The following is a 17,831-nucleotide window of genomic DNA, read 5'->3' as shown; positions in this document are numbered from 1 at the left end:
GTTAAAACACAGGGTTCCAGGGCTGAAGTTTCATTCTGAACAGACATCCCTGCTGAACAAGATGCTGGTGATCTGGCGACCACACCTGCAGTAAGAGTTTAATAGAGAAATAATGGTAAGCCATCCTTTGGTTGGATGTCTGTTGGCCATTCAAGAAAATGATCCTTGAGTGAAGAAATGAATTTTGGCTTTTGTTCCTAATTTTGACTTCCCTGGTCCTGGGTTGGACCATTACCATTTTCTATTTGAAGCTGCTGCTCTAGGCCAAGTTCTCTGAACGTTTTCATTCAATCCTAAGCTACAACAAGTATAATGCCTAGTTGAAAGACATTCTTTTTACACATCAATTGTGTTTTACGTACACATGAGGTAGGCCTATCTTTTGGCTTTTAAATTCTTAATACTTACGTTAAACTTAATAGAAGTATTTTTATCAAAGTGAAAGAAAATAAAAAAAACTATAGTTAAAACTGAAGCATGTTCTCTAAGATTCCTGTGTCATAGTCAAACCACCGAACTTACAAATGTGATTGTATTTGGAGATAGTAATTAAAGAGGTGATTAAAATGAGACCATTAGGGTAGGTCTTCCCTTAGCCAATATTACTGATTTCCTTAATAAGAGCTAGGGACACATGCACAGCAAGACCCTTTGACGGTCAGAGAGAGAGGTCTCCAGAAGAAACCAGCCTGCCGACACCTTGTTCTTAGAATACCAAGCTCCAGAATGGTGAGAAGATACGAGTTTAAACTACTGGCACTTCCTTAGGGCAGGCCTAGGAAACCAGTGCAGTAGCCCATTCCTTAAACAGCTACAAGATATTCGCTTACCTCATCGGTAGTTGGTTTGGAATGACTTTCTCAGTAATCTTATCAAGAAAGCAAGGAGGAACTTATTAAAAGACTAGTCTTGTGTAACAAGACAGGTATTAAATATCTGAAATGCCAAACATTTAAAAAGATGGTCTGTTTTAAGCCCCAAGCCATTTGTGTGGCTCACTTTGCAGCAAGCTTGCTCTTGGATAAAATGTGGTCTTCATTCTCAGCTGTTGCCAGATAGAGCTTGTGTAATGATCCAGAAAGGGAACAGCAACTTTTGAAGAACTGTTTTCTTTGCTCTTCATTCCAGTGTCGAATTTAAAGGCTTAGAGTCAGGATGATAGAAGCAGGAAAGGGGGCCCCTGAAATTTTTATTCATGAAGTATCCACTTCTAGATAATAAAGGTGTAAAACTCAGGTCCCAATTTATATTCTGGTCCCTGCGTGTTCCATGGCTATGGTGTGCATATGATGATCACATAAATTAAGCCCAAACTGGGGGTTCCAGGCTGCCTTTCAATGGATTCTCACTTGAAGATCTTTATCTGAGTAGGTTAGAGTGTTTTCACTGGGCTCTTAAATAGAATTAATATTTTTTAAAATGCTTTTTGTTTATTTGAAAAATATAAGAATCCTGTCAATGGAACAGGCATGAAAGAACTTACTGTACATGGGTTTGTGAGGCAACTGATGCCTGGGGTAGAAGAGCTGAGATTTATTGAGTCGGGAGGCTCATAGGAACCCAGGAATATGATATGAAATTGTAATGTGTCTACATAGGATTTAAGTATCTCATTTTTGAACATAAGGTTAAAATCAATTAAAATTTTCAACCATAACCTCCCAAACAACTTTATTTTTTTTACATATAAAAAATTAAATTGTGTGTATATGAATTGCTTTTGAAAGATCAGTTGTTCATGCAAGCATTTTTTCATCCGTTTGGTTTATACTGTGTAATGCTAGTTATGAGTGACATGACTGATGATATGGGTATTCATTCCTGTTACTAATGAGGTGCAAGTAATAACCTCTGTAGCCGTGTCTTCATTAATAACATTTTTGAAAGTTAGGAGGTAATTATTTTGTTTATTTTCTAAGTGTATTTAAAGGTCTTTCATTCTGCTTTCATAATTATACCATGTCCTCAATAGAGAAAGTTTGGATTGTGCAGAAAACTTGAAGGAAGAACACTTAAAATCATTGTTGTTCCACTGTGGAAAAATACTATTTGGATGCATTTCCTTTCAGTCTTCAGCAGTTTTGTATAAATCTTTTTTTGTACCAGAAATTCACAAAAGCGTTCCTTTAAAACAATTAGACATGATAGATGGAGCTCAAGTCTCCGTCTCCCCCATCCTTGACACCTCCTCACAAGTAACTACTGTTTTGTGTTCTGTGTGAGTCTTCTCAGAATGTTTAGAATCCACTTAGGCTGGATTCCCAGGATCAATTTTTAATACTAAGACTTAGTAAAAAGTGTTATTATCCTGACACACTGATACTACTCAATTTTTATAATTACTGGTTTTAGTGAGTATTGAAGGTCCCCCTCTCCCTTGCCAAGGCTAGATAGTGGATTGTCAAGAGGAAAAAGTAGTTGGCAAGGTAAATTTTTATTTTCCCCTCACCCCAACATGCACACATACCCACTGGAGTGTGCTTGGGATGATGCTCAAGGAACAGCAGGAAGCCCAGCATGACTCAAGTCATGGGAGATCATCATTCAGTTTTAGCTGTAGTTCTTGTTTTCTTTAATAAAAATACTTCTTTAGATTTAACATAAGTATTGAGAATTCAAAAGACAAAAGGGAGTCAGAACCATGAGAATGAGGAGATCAGAGAAGAGTCCAGGAGCCACAATCCAGAGGATTCTGGGAATCACCGGACTTTGGTTCTATTTTTAAGTGTTGGGAGAAGCCCTAGAACCACTGAGAACAGGAGCCTAACCCAGTCCATCAATCCAAGGACTGTTATGGTTTGGATGTGAGGTGTCCACCAAAGCTCATGTGAGACAATGTAACTTGAGGGTTTTTTTATTTGGAAATTTTCCAACCTATTCAAAGAATAGAATGATCAACTTGATACACCATCACCAATACTTAATCAACACAGTGACTTATCTTGTTTCATCTACCCTCCCCCATAGCTCAATTGCAACCTATATCTCTAAAAGAGACTAGTTCTGTCATTTAAAATCACAACCACAATCCCAATGCCAAAAATCTGCTTTGTATTAGTTATTAGTATTTGTGTTAGTATTTCCTTGTTCTCATTTTCTGTTGCTGCAACAAAATACTTCAGGAAATAAAAGGAGAAAAGTTTTATTTGTGATTATGGTTCCAGAGGTTGCAGTCCCTGGTCTCTTGGCTCCATTGTGTCGAGGCACAACATCATGGCAGGGAGAACATGGTGGTTTGTTCCCACTTCTTACAGGTGATACCATTTCCCAGTATTGCTACAGGCTGGTGACTAAACCTTAAGCACATGGCCTTTGGGGGACATTTAAATCCAAACCATAGAATTACTTAATACCATCAGCTATCCAATCAATAAGAACATGAGTTATTGGACTTTAAGAACATCTTGGACTTGAAGGAGCCATGACACTGTTCATCATGGAGGTGTGTTCTGTTCATGTCGACATGTGAGTTTATGTCCTCGTTTACACCCAGGCCAAGGAGGACATGAAGGGGTTAGAAAGCGAATCCCCCAGACCTCCCCTTCCATTCCCAATCATGGGGGGTGGTATTCAGTTTGGGCCTGGTTAGAAAAACCAACCTACTTGTGTTTGGGGTTTTTTTGTTGTTGTTGTTTGTGTGTTTTGTGGGGGTTTTTTTGTTGTTTATTTTTCTTTTTGTATAAAACAGGGATAACTCTGTTATGATGAAATAAGATGCTGGGAGAACAGGGAAGACTAACCTCCAGAAATAGAAGTCAAAATAGAACTCAGCTGGGGCAGAGTTGGATTGTTATTGATTGAAAAGTGTCCAACGGAATCTTCCAGAGCAATGGAAATATTCTAAATAGCTTGATCCATGTGATGACTTACATACTTAAAAGTGTATTAAGCTTTAAACTTAAGATTTATGAACTTCACTCTGTAAAATCTATACCTCAAAAAAAAAAAAAATGGAGGGGAAGATGAGTTCCTGTGACAGGCAGACTTGAAAGGAAACAGGTCTGTGATATGAAGAAAGCATCAGTAACACTTACGACTTGCGAGTTTGGACAGTGATGCGAGCTCCTGCCCAGATTGCCCAAGGAGGAGAGGGAGAAGGTGGAACCTTCAGCAAGCTCTGAGGAAATCAGAAGAATGCAGTCAGAGAAGTAGGACTGACGTGTGACGAGGCAGTCACGGCACAGTAGCTGCACTTAAGCCCCATGTTCAAGATCTTTCTTCTTACCCCACTGTCAGGTACAGGAAATCCATAGCTTCAGTGCCCGCCCACCCTACCCCACCCCCATGTGCAGGATAGCCACTAAAGCTGGCCCTACTTTGAGAGACAGAGAAATTTTCTCCTGAGACTTTTGCAGGCTTTCAGGGACCCAGGATACTGAGGTAAAAACAAGCTGGGGGAGAACAGGCCCATTCCCTGTTACCTGCTGCAGTGAGCAGCAGTGATTGTCGGTCAAGTTGAGATGACTCCAGTGATTCTTGTGCCCACTAGAGTCCCACTTTATGAAGCAAAAACATCGCCAAGTATAGGGTATACCTGAGCCATCTCAAGTATTCCCAGGCAGGTCCATAGTTGGTGGTCCATTGTCCGTTTTCCATTCAAGGATGACACAAAGGTAAGGGACCCAGGCTGAGCTTTGTAGAGGCGTGAGAGCTTTCCAGTCTCTAGAGGAAGAGGTACTGAGTCTTGACCTCTGCATCTGCTGGGCTCCAAGATCTTGGGATGAACTTGAGGTGATTCTGCCATCATGGTATTGGGTGTGTCCAAACCCACCCTGCTGGGCAGGGGAAGAAGGGCCCCAATAGGACTTGGCTCCAAGTTTGGAGTGAAGCGAATATGGCCTTGCTGGACCTGCAGGGTCACAGCACCTGGGAGCTCACTGAACATGCAGTCTCCGCCTCCATTGCTGAGCTCTTTAATCAGAATCTGGATTTTTAACAAGATCTCCAAGTAATTCCTATGCACATCAATTCCCACTCCCCTGCCACCTCCCACCCAGACTTAGATAATAAAGTAATTAATCATTTCTCAATCAGGAAGCTCTTTAATCAATTTCTCTTCCACAAAACAATTTGGAGAGTCTTTCAAGTAAACAAAATCCATTTTCTGATCAGTACTTTATCACTCCATTTAAAAATTTTAATCAATCCTGTCTGTCACTCCTTGTCAGAACTTCTCTTCAGCCCAAGATAGCAAGTTTCTCCACTGAGTTGATATAATTTCTGCAAAAAGGAAAGAGAGATGCTGTTTGGTCAGTCTCGGGAAGCTTATCAGGTCTCAATGCCCTACTTCCATTTAGGCATTTTGAAACACTCAATTGAAACCAAATGGAGGACCATTTGATCCCTGGGTCAGCTCAGGCTCTGGTAAGACACAATTTGTTACAGAAGAAAGTGGGGCCATGGTGCCCTGCAAGGGTCAAATCCCTTTCTGAATAGGAACAGGCAAGTCTTCAGTGTGAAAATCAGGGCAGGCTTTTCTTTGGATGGCTTGCTTGGCTGTCTGCTGGCCTTGAGGCTCTCTTGTAGGCCCATGCACGTGCAGAAGGCACCAAACCCCATGCAGAAAGCCCTGACTGGACAGGAGGGCCTCAGCATGTGGGCAGTCGTTCATTAATCATGATTCAGGCTACAATTTGGGAGCATCTAAGTCAGGTTAAATACTTGGGATGTACAGATAGACTCAGTCCTTGGAGAATGCCACTGGAATAAAAATAACCATATAAGACATAAACAAAGAATAGGATGGTGTTTAGATATTCTGCCCCTGTCAGTTTGCCAAGCAGTACACCTAATGTTAAATTCTCTTTGGCGTGTTTTATGTATCTAATCAGCATCTAATAATAAGTTTGCAAAAATCAACAAGGTTACTATACACTATGACAGCCACATAGTAAATGTAATGAAAAGATTATTAAATTTGCAATAGCCATGCAGAACTTATAATAAACATAATAAATGTAATCGTGATGCAAGATCCATAAGAAAATTATAAAATTTGGGGAAAATATACGATATAATGAATAAAGATGTAGTATTATTTTCCTTGATGAGAAGACTCAGTAATATAAATAGGTTAATTTTTTCCTATTAAATCTTTAATACAATTTCAATAATATTATAATGGCAAGTGGTTGCCAGGGGCACAAGGGAATTTAGGGAGGTGATGAACAAGACCTATGTCTGTGTGACTGCACACATGTGATAGGACTCATCCACCTGTATTCTTTGGAGATGAATTTTAATTTATACCTAAACAAGCTTTGCATTAAAAAAAAAAGCTGCAGTGGTATTTTGGGTGAGTGCAACAAAAAGATTCTGAAATCAATCTGGAAAAATAAACACAATAAAAATAGTTACGGAAAAGATATGGAAGAAAAAGGAAGTTAGTGAAAATAAGGGCAAGTAGAAAGGACTGGCCTTATCAATATTGTATGTTACTAAGCCTGATATTTTTTTAAATGTACTACTTAGCATTTAGCAAGAAGAACAAATTAGACACAGCAGTATGGAAACAGAACCATGTTATATGAAATTCCTGCTTATTTGTCTTTGGCACTCGGGGGTAGAACCCAGGGGTACTCGACCACTTAGCTACATCCTCAGCACTTTTTGTTGCTAAGTTGCTGAGGCTGGCCTGGAACTTTCAATTCTTCTTCTGGCTCCCGAGTTGTTGGAATGATAGGAGTGTGCCACCAAGCCCAGTTCCTGTGTGTGCATCCAGTTTTAGATCCCATCTACCTTATTACAACACTTTTCCTCCCCTTTCTTTCTCTGGAGGTTCTGAATGACCCTCTGTTGCTTTTAACCATAAAATTCAGACTGAGATAGTAGGGAATACTTTTGTAAACTCGGCATTAAAGATAGAAAGTAAGTCTTTGCTGGGCTCGATCAAAATCATATATAACAAAGAACTACTGGCCCCGATATATAAGGATTATTTACAGACCCATAGGAAATAAAAGATGAACCCCTAATAAAAAGCTGAGCAAAGGATATAAATAGGCAAAAGAAAAATATCAGATAGATGATAGCCACACAGAAGATTATTAGCAAATTCAAACAATGCCATTTTTGTCTCAGATTCACTAAAAAGAATGATGTCAGCCCTTAAGGATTAGGGTGAGTAGAAACTGGCCATCACACAGAACTGGTAGCAAGTGTGGCTGCCATTCTAGATGGAATTTGTCAATATAGAGCAAGCCAACTATACCATCTTTGTGTGTTTATCCATGGGGGGGGGTACATTAAAATGCACAAAGATTTGTTTGCCGCAACATTTTTGTAATACAGCTAATGGGCATAGGAACTAGATGCCCAGCTACAGCAGATAAACAGTGGTACATTCATGAATGGCATACCATGAACCCATTAAAAGGGAAATGTTGGTTTAATATTTACTTATATAGAAAGCTATTTCAGTGAGTAAATAAACTGCAGAAGTTTGATCCCACTTTTTTTTTATAATCCCGTGTTAACAGTGGTTAACAATGGCAATATGCTCATAAATATTTTTTATTTTCTTATTTTTGAGTTATTTTCTAAACCTGCTTAAATGAACATATATTCTTTTGTAAGAAGAGTCACTATTAGGAAAAATAGCTGAGTGACAGGAAGACAAATAGTTTATCCCTGTGTTTATTTAAATCAAATGTTAGTTGCTTTCTACAAAACAATGCTAAGCAGGATTAGGAAGCTGCAGCCAAGCTCAGGTGGTGTGTGCTATGATCCACTGTGTCTGAAAGGGTTGGCGGAAGCGGCGATGGCTATCTTGATCTAGTCCTCTCCAGCCATAAAACTGAGCTGGAGTTCTTGTTGCTCTAGGTCTTTGGTTGCTTTTTATTGCATGGAGGCAGCATGAGGCATCAAGCTCCTCACTCACAGTCCAGGAAAGGATAGGAAGGAAATGCCTTTGGTGACATACTGTTGCAGACATCTGCCCTGGAGAATGTCAGACATGGGGATGGATCAGCCAGCTGCCTCCTCCACCCACCTTCAACACATGCATAAGCCTTAAGGATAAGTTCAATGCTTTTGCTCAAGTGTCTCTTTCTTATGCCTTAGATTACAGAATCAGAAAATAGCAGAGCTGAAGAGGACTTAAGAGGTCATTTAGTTAATGATTCCCCTCATAGTCCTAAAAGATGTCATCCAGGCTCCATGTCTCTGTTGGAGCATTGAGACAGCTCAGAGTCCCAAGCTCAGAGCAAGGAAACCAAGGTCCTCCCAGAGCCCAGTTAACCTGGGCCAACTGTCTCCACTGAGTCATAGTTTCCCCACCAATTAAATGGGGATAATTCCACCTGCTTGGACTATCCCCTAGGATTGCTGCAAGGCTCAAAGAGATCAGGAACAAATGGAGGAAAACATTGGCAATATACACGAGAGATTACTAAAATCTTTGACATATGAAAGATCTTAAAATAGAAAAATATTAAATCTTAAGGGAAAAAAGACAAAGGATATGAAGACTATTCATAGAAGAACCACAGATGACCAGCAAATAGGAGGCTCAACCTCAGACCTTACTTATAATGGAAGAAAAGCAAATTAAAGCATCAGTAAAATATATCTTTACCAATACAAGTGGCAAAAATTAGAGTGAAGATACCCAGAATTGGAATGACATGGGGAAATAAACTTTTTTTTTTCACAGCTTGAGGGAGAAGGGTAAATGAGGAGGCAGAGAAACCTACAGTGGATCTCCCACAATTTATCTATTTTTTATTCTGCTCTCCTAACTGTTGAGTCATGGGAAGACATCCATGTTTTTCATAGTACTTGTTTCATTTCTTTACATTTGGATCTGATAACACTGGTTATTTAATCTGACATATGGTTTGAAGTATGATCCCAATTTATCTTTTTCCAAATGGCCATCTGGTTGTCCCACTCTTAGGTGGTAGTTAGTAATGAGCAGTGGAATGAGTAACAAGGTCAAGGTTTAATTTACTCTTAAGGTTTTCTTTAAGTTACTGCTAAGGCAGTTGGGAAAGTAACTTATAGAAGATAGCCTGTGTATAGAAAAATGTGTATACACAGACTTTGAGAGTAAGCAAACAGAAACAAAAGGAGCTAATTGGGGGAATCCAAGGGGAAAGAATTAACGGAACTTACTCTTGATAGGGTCCACTGAGGTCAGGGTAAAATTAGAGTTATAGCCATAGGTGTCTCCATATAGTTCAAAAAGGAGGTTTCTCTGGGAACACAGATGCACTAAGGTAGCTTTAGACTAGCCACTAACCCCAGGACCCACATTAACATAGGATTGACTTATAGATGAAGCCACCCTAATAGGATGGCGACCACAATGACAGTTCCATAGAGGAATAATTGGGGTCAAAAACTCTACTACCCACCAGGCGCAGTGGCCCACGCCTGTAATCCCAGCAGCCTGGGAGACGGAGGCAGGAGGATCATGAGTTCAAAACCAGCCTCAGCCACAGAGAGGCACTAAGCAACTCAGGGAGACCCTGTCTCTAAATAAAATACAAAATAGGGCTGGGAATGTGGCTCAGGGGTTGAATGCCCCTGAGTTCAATCCCCGGTATTACAAAACAAAACAAAACTCCACCCCTGACTGTGAAGAAGAGTTAGTTGAACACCTGATTGGCCAAGAGTGCCGAAGGTGGTCCCTAGTTCTCAAGGCAAACATCAAACAGTAATAAGTTTGGAGACAGTATTACTTCCTTTGTCATTCTTTGCTCAGACACACCTCCCTCTCTCTCTCTCTTGCCCTCTACACTTCAGTGTTCTTTGCTTGAGCCTTACTTTACTTTCACTTACAATAAAGTTTTCTTGCAAAACTTTTAGTTTCAGACTTTAAATTTTCTTTCAATCAAACACAGGAACTGAGGTTTGGAGCCTCAGCAACTCACTCCTGTGACGCCACCAGCACTTATTAACAAGTCCCTCTTTGCCTCACTGACTTAAGATGCTATTTTCATGTGTCAAACTTCCATATGTATTTCTATAGGTTTTTGAAAAGCCTCTCTCTGGGCTTTATATCATGTTTGGCCAGTCTCTCTTCTTGCACCTACAGAACAGTCTTCGTGATACAGACTGTAGAGTATGTTTTAGTATCTGCTAGAATGCTCTCTGTGGCTCCTCTTCCGATTTTCTTACCAAACACACAGGAAATTTGGAATCAACTTTCTAGCACCAGAGAGGAAAAATGTTGCTATTTTTCTTGGGATTGCATTAAATTCATATATTAATGGGGGGATATCCAGCATTGTTATTCTGTTGAATCATCCTATCTGATAGCAAGGAACAAATCCACTTTTGTGTCTCAGTAATACTTTCAGGTTTTGCACATAACTTGTTAAGTTTATTCTTTTGTTTTGGGTGAGGTGGTTCCAGGGATTGCACTTAGGAGCATTCGATCACTGACCTACATTCCCAGCCCTATTTTTTTGTATTTTATTTAGAGACAGAGTCTCACTAAGTTGTTTAGCACCTCACTTTTGCTGAGGCTGGCTTTGACTTCTCAATCCTCCTGCCTCAGCCTCCTGAGCTGCTGGGATTACAGGTGTGCACCAGCGCGCCCAGCTAAGTTTATTCTTAAGTAAGTAATTTATCTTGTTGCTTTGATTGGTACAATTGATCTTCCAATTGATTATGCAAAGCTTTTTCTTTTTAACAGCTCACCAGGTGATTCTCATATGTAGCTGGGTTTAAAAAACACTACTTTAAATGAAAAGTCAGCATCAACCTTCAAATTAAAGGTTATGATTTAAATGATAATTGACCCCCAACCCTCCAAACTTGTCACTTTTTTCCCGTGTTCACTATTGTCATAGTGCCATTTGTTCTCCATTCCATCCCTCTGGTAATGTCCTGGTGATCTTTGATCTTTCTCTTCCATGCCCTGCATTTAGCCAGTGAACTAAGTTATCTGCTTCCTTCTCCTTGACATTATTCAGACTCATGGAAACTCTTCAGTCCCATCTGTAAATCCCCTGGCGAGGCCCTGGGCCATGCCTGACTCTTTGCAACCTTCTTTCCCTTGGAATCCCTGTCTTCTCCTGTCCCACTCAAAGCATTCTTCCCTGCTTCCGTCATGTTGCTTCATGCTGCCAACCACATGAGCCCATCAATCATCTGAGTCTAATAAGGCCTTTCGATGGTAGCTGCCAGTAATTAGGCACGGTAGAGCAGCTTCTCTTCGCCAGCTGAATGTCTCAAACTTGATTGGCACTCTCCTCCTTAGTTCTCTCCTTAAGTTTTCCAGGGTGTGCAGAATTGTGACCTTACCTAGTCATTCTTCAGCCTCAGCTGTGTCTCACTTACCAATGGGGTCTGGTGTTTTCAAGAAGTTTACTCTGATCCACCTTGCAAACTTCCCAACTAATATCATAATTCCCAAGCCATCCATCCCATGATCTCTTCTCATATAGTTAATGAAGTGGTTCATACCACGGCTTTGACATCAAATAGAACTGAATTTTAATACTAGCTGCCTGCCCTTAGCAAGTTACTTTCCCTGTCTTCAGCCTTGGCCCCCTTTTCTGGAACACAGCTCGTCACAGTACCTCTGTCACCTTCCTCACAGAGTTTATATAAGCATCGGATGAACTAGTGTTCATAAAATACTTAGAACAGTGCCTGGCAGAGATTTTTTTTTTAAAGCTAGCGATTTTTATCCTTGAAATACTAGCAACCTCTTATAACAGGCTATATCATGTCTTGAAGGCAGACATGATAACTCGTTTTAATTTTATTGGCATTTTTCATACTATATCTTTTAAAACTTAACAAATTCTTAGACTAGCTAACACATAGACCAAACATATATTTCAAAAGTTATAAGAGAAGTTAAAAAAAAAAAAAACCAAAAGGATATCTCCCTCTCCTCTATGCCCTCTCAGCTACCTGGTCCCCATCCCAGGGAAAGAAAACTTTTGAGAGATCAATAAATGCTTGTTTCCTATGGACTTGGCTTTTCTCACTCCCTGAAAGTATCCACCCTTTGTCTTTGCCCTGCTGCTCCCCTCACCAAAAGCCTTCCCTCGACTGCATTTTCTCATATCACAGTAGTTCCCACTCATCCAGGTGGGATGCATTCCCAGACCCCCAGGGGATGCCTGAAGTCATGGAGAGTATCAAACTCCAGATACACTGTTTTCCTGCACATGCATACCTGTGGTCAAGTTGCATTTATACAGGAGACACAGTAAGAGACTAACGGCAATAACTAACAAAATAGAGTGACTATAACAATATGCTGCAATAAAAATTATGTGAATGTGGACTCTCCCTTGAAAGAATCCAGACACATGCCACATTAATATCTTCAGACCAAAGTTGACCTTGAGTAACTGAACCATGGAAAGAGAAACCAAGGATAAGGGAGGACCAATGCCTCTTCACAAAGGATCCCAGGGCCCTCATCCGCCGTATCCAGCTGGAAGTTATTTTTCCCTTATTCAAACACCATAGCATTTGTGCATTTTGGTGGCACTTGTCATTTTTGACCTTGTACTACACACTGGAAATGGGTAAATGTCTTACCCTCTGCTCATCCCTAGAGTCAGAGACCTCCGTGTTCTTCACTGGGCACATAAGAAGTGCTTAGTTTAATGCTTATGTTATTAAAAAATAAAATTAACAATACAGAAGGAATGTTCTAGACCAAAAGAAGCTGGAAAGTCAAAGCAAACCAAGATAATGTCCAAAACCAAACTCAATCATAATCTGGGGAGGAATGAACCCAGTGATGTACTTGTGGGAAGAACTGGAGAAATTTGAGTATGGACTACATAAGAAATGATATGGAATTATTTTCCATTTGATTAAGTGAGAATATGGCATTGTGGAGACCGTCCTTATTTCTAGGAGATACACACTGAAGTATTTAAGGGTGAGGTTTCATAATATCTGCCATTTATTCACAATTGCTATAGCCAAAGATGATGGACAAGAGAGTGAGAGCAAGAGGAGAGTGAGATGGAGGGACAGGAGCAAAGGGAGAGAGGGACAAAGCAAGTTGGCCAAGTGCTAACAGTTGTTTCATTTAGATATGAGTGTGTGTTTATTATGCTTTGTACTTACCTGTATGTTTGACAGTTTTCATAACAGAAAAATACGGAGTAATGCCTATTGTTGAATTGAACTAAAAGAAGACTTATGGCCTCTCCCTGTTGGAACTTCTCTCTGGGGCTCTGAATACTGGCTCAGGACCCCTACCTAACACCTCAGTGCCAGGGAACCATCTTGGCTCAGAATAAGCGAGTTCCTCATATCCAGTGACACCTAATCCCTCTCACAGTGGGACATGGAGAAGGCATTTGATCCTGAAGGTTATGTGCCCACTGATGCTGACTTCATGCCCTGGCAGAGAGCGGGCCTGGGAATGCTGCTGCCTGGCTGGGAGCCCCTGTGTCCATGCTGTGGAGCCAGACATCAAACAGGGAAAATAGCTAGGGAAGAAGCTGCCAGGAAGGGCAAAGTGGGCTCCATTCGGTGCTTCCCAAATGGGCCTGCATTCTAGAGACACAATACATTTTTTTTTGCAGCTCATGGGGATAAATGCAGCCCTCTGCTCTGCCTGGGGATTAGCTATGGCTGTGGAATGGCTCAAAGGACAAGGGCTCCTTCTGTTCCCAAAAGGCAGCTAATAATATACCAATAGGTCATCTGTCCCCTTTTATCAAAGGGAGAATTCCACACCAGGAGAGTATCAGTTTGCTCCTGAAGCTGCTTCTTGAAGTAGCAAGAAGTTCTCTTCTTCAGGATTTTCTCTTGGGATAGACATCTTTTAAAAAATAATAATAAGGTAAAAATGTATGACTATCTCTTTATCTCATCACATGACAATAAAACATATTCAGTATAATCTATTCATGATTATTATGAAGAAAGCCACTCATACTGGGATATAATACCTTCAGGAAGAAAAGAAAATTTATATTTGTCAAACATCAATGTGCCAAATGCAGCATGGTGGGCCTGAGATTTGAATATCTTATTGAACACACATAACTAGTCTGTGAGGCAGGTGTATCCTCCCCATTTCACAGATGAGGAAACTGAGTAGAATAGTGCTCAGCAGTGGGGGAGCTGGGAGCCACAAGCAGACTCTGTTTTTTCTGCCAAAACCTACAGCTACTGCCACTGTGTGGTTCTCCCCTCTCCTACAGATGATTTCCCAAATGACCGGATCTTTGATTCCTGACATCTAGTTTATATATATATATATATATATATATATATATATATATATATATATATATANTATATATTTATTTATTTATACTGCAGTTGTCTTCACTTCTTTCTTCCTCGTGATGTCTTCTATAGAGTTGAGTTCCATCCCTGATGCTTCTCTTTGTGGCTCTGGAAGTTTCCTCCCTCTCCCCATCCTCCATTTTCTCACAGAAGAAAAGTGATCTAAGATCTTCCAGCGGAACATTCTGTTCTATGTCTCTGCCATGTTTTCTCCTAGTTTCCCTTACATCTGCATGCTGAGGGTAAGAAATTTGATAGAAGGAAGAAAGGATGGGTAATTTTGGAAAAGCTGGGATGGGAAGCCACCAGCATTTAAAGTTTGCACTAGGTTCAGTAACATGACATGGGTTCTGTCTTACAAGAAACTCAGAAGCACAAGTTATTTCTTAGACTCCTGGAGTATGGATGTAGTTAAATGGATAGATGAACTGGTAAACACACAGGAAAAAGCAGAATTAGCCCATATTTCATGTCCATAACGTCTTGCCCAACAAATCTGGGTGTTAAAGAAGGAACTGCAGACCCCCACCCTCCAAGCATCCCATGGCCTGCCCTGAGTAACTCACTGCCCAAGATATAGACAGGGCCCCTTGCACTGTCCCTTGGCTGAATGGGGCTTGTTAACACTGCTACTCTCCTAGGTGACATCTACCTGTCCCATGGCTGTCCTGACTAGGTCTCCCAAAGGGGCAGGCAGTCAATAGCCTGATAACTAGGGTTGATGTGTCCCTGGAAAGGCAGGACAGAGCTCAGGAGACAGCTTCCATCCAGGACATAGATGGACCTTAAGAAGTGACAGTGCTAGAGAGGCACAGCTATTTGAAATAAAATTGGAGAAAGAGTGGTGGGTGAGATGGGGCCAGCCCTTCTTACTCCCTTGGCAACCACTCACCTTGCCCGGCGTTTACAGAACTGGCATTTGATAACCATGCACTGCTTTGATCTGAAATTGCGTAAATCTTGGAAGGGAGTCTATATAGTTCACCTGACTCATCATTTACAATATAATCTATTCAGGAGAAAGCCCGCATTTTCCATTTCCTTTGTGTCTTCTTGAAGTACTCTGGATAGGAGCCAAGAATACAGAGGGTGTTTAATAAATGCCCCCTCACCACGAGGACTACTGTCCTGCTTACCCTTCCCACCCGCCGCTCTTTGAGAAGCCTGTACATCTGAACTGGATATGGGTGCTGTGGGAGGGGACAGTCTTTTTTTGAAGTGGGACATGTTCTCTTTAGAATGGACAACTATGGGATGCTCATGCAGCACCCTCCCAAAGATTCAGTTGGAAAATAAATAAAAAGTAGAGTGGGAATGGAGACAAGCTTCAAATATATCCTTATTCTTTTCTTAAGGCTTGATTTTTCCAATCCTGATTTAGAAATGACCACATTTGTTAGACAGCCGTCCAGCTCCCCCTCCTCTGCAGGCCACCACCTTCCCCCACGACCTCCCATCCAGGCCAGCAGCTGGTCTTTGCTACTCGGTAATATATCTCAGTAACAACGGGCCCTTAAGCAGCTGTCACTGTGAATACTGGCTGATGGCATAGTTCCCTGTCATTAATTTACTTGTTGGTCCTACAAGAGCTTAAGAAAGGATTTAGTTAATAATGATACTAATGAGACAGACAGTTACAGGGTGAAAAAGAAGAGGAGGGAGAAGAGGAAAAGGGGAAGAAGCAGGAATTATTATTATTATCTATGATTGTTATTATTCCTGGCATAAGTTTTACAATCACACAGTTCTGCTGCACCCTATGTAGTGACAAAAATTTCTGTGAAATCCTCCAAGAGGATTTCAACTTTTTCATCCTCTATTATATTTGTTTTTCCTTACGATGAGATTCCTAATCAAACTGCCTGGTTGCATGTCCCCTCTTCCCATGAGGTGAGGGAAACTAACTGCTCAGGGAGGTGACAACTGAGAAAGGGAGCTAGGGGCCTCCCCAGGGAGGCTGCTCCCTTGCATCCAGTGGGGGAAGCACCAACCCCAAGTTTAGAGAAAGGCATCTCAAACTCCCAACTTTCTACAGTTGGAAAATGGTCATGGATCCTGCTCATTTCTATATATACCTTTCCCTTGGCAACAACCAAAAATACGTGTGGAAGGAGCTTGTTCTCAGCTTGTGGCGTCGGTCATTCTCTTTCCAAATATAGAGAAAGAATGAGCTGAGGGGGTTAGTGATGGCCTATAAAAGCCCAAGGGAGCAGCCGCCCCTCTGTGGCTCCTCTCTCGTGGGCGTGGGTGGAGGTAAGTCCCAACACTCCTCTCTCATGCCTCCTCTCAGCCCCCTGCTCCTTGGAGGACACTAACCTGGCAAAGGTCCATTGCTCTGTGCTGTGGCCCTGCCTGGCTTTTATATGGTGGCCCTCACTTTTCCTCCCCAGTGTTTCCACAGAATTGTTTAGATGTAGAGTCAAATCTCCCTGGGCCCAAATGCTTAGCCATGCTCTGCCTCCAACACCTCACCGAAGTTGGGGCTCTCTCCTCCTCCCATTCTTCCTGTCCTCCTCGAGTGCCTTCGTGGGCAGGATCCCCACGGACCCCCGTGAGTCTGTCCATGGGCTGATGTTCTCCTGTTGCCTCTCTGATAGAGGAACTGGGCCAGTGTCTTCCCTACTTGGGCTGTACACCTGTCAAGCGTCTCTTCCCTGAGGATCGCACTATGACCACCAGGTGTAAATAAGCCAATTTCAGAGATTTCTTCCATTTGCAGATAACAAGGAAGCCTGTTACTACAAGCATTTTATCAAGGGCTCTGTCCCAATTCCTGCTTCTCAATGGAAGACATTGCAGACTGAAGAAGGTGCCAGAATGAACTAGGGAGCTGGACTGCTGGATAGTGGGGGCTTTCCTTCCTCAATGGCCTCCTTGTGGGTCATCCCTATCCATTCCTCCAGCTCACCTCTGGGCTAATGCTTTCTTTTCTTTTTTAATTTCTTGTCCTTTATTCTTAGTGGTTAACTCCCATCAAGAGCTGATTCCAAACAGAACCATACCAGGCAGTCCCAACCGTACCTAAGCTCCTCTGTGTGTGCACTGTCACAGGTCCATAGTTCCACGGCTGCTGCTGCCTTCTGCTGTCCTCCTGCGGGTGTGACTCTCAGGTAAGAATCAGCCATGTCTCTTGGCTACTGAAAGTTTCTGGGTGGTTCCAGGTTACCCATTACTCCCTCTTCCCAGTGGCCCTCTGAAGCTACAAAGCTTAGGCAGGACAGATGAGGTACAGAGTCCAGAAAGGTGGCAGCACTGTGACCTTCCACACAGGGGCTGTAGGCAAAGACTCACTTCTATTCTTAGCCACTGAAGGAGCTGCACACTCTCTTTGACGAATGACTTTGTTTCTCCATGGTGTTTATTTTTAAATATTCCCTCTGCCACACGCGGGTATTTCAGAAGAGGAAAATAAGGTCTAGAGAGTAGTGCTCATCTCTAGGACCCGTTCAGTAAATGGAGAGAACTAAGTAGTTGGGATTAAATAAGGTCTATGACTTTTGCATGCAGTAGCTACTCAATAAATATGTGCCAATTTGATTTTCCCAGCCTAAAGGCTTTGAGTGGAGCTCCATCAGGCATGAAGACAGCCTTGTTCTTGGGGGAAT

At 41.7% G+C, this 17,831-nt stretch overlaps 1 long non-coding RNA gene across 1 annotated transcript; it reads right to left on the bottom strand.

Moving 5' to 3' along the window:
* Positions 1 to 5,026: 5,026 nt before the first annotated feature.
* On the bottom strand, positions 5,027 to 17,391 carry LOC125615032. The gene is made up of 2 exons (XR_007345600.1): positions 17,248 to 17,391; positions 5,027 to 5,220 (listed from the first exon to the last, which is right to left on the bottom strand). It is a non-coding gene; the product is annotated as an uncharacterized LOC125615032 (long non-coding RNA).
* Between the last annotated feature and the right edge of the window lie 440 nt (positions 17,392 to 17,831).

This window comes from Marmota marmota, unplaced genomic scaffold (assembly GCF_001458135.2).
Source record: "Marmota marmota marmota unplaced genomic scaffold, marMar, whole genome shotgun sequence".
Classification (NCBI taxonomy): domain Eukaryota; kingdom Metazoa; phylum Chordata; class Mammalia; order Rodentia; family Sciuridae; genus Marmota; species Marmota marmota.
This window is presented reverse-complemented; position numbering and strand designations above follow the sequence as displayed.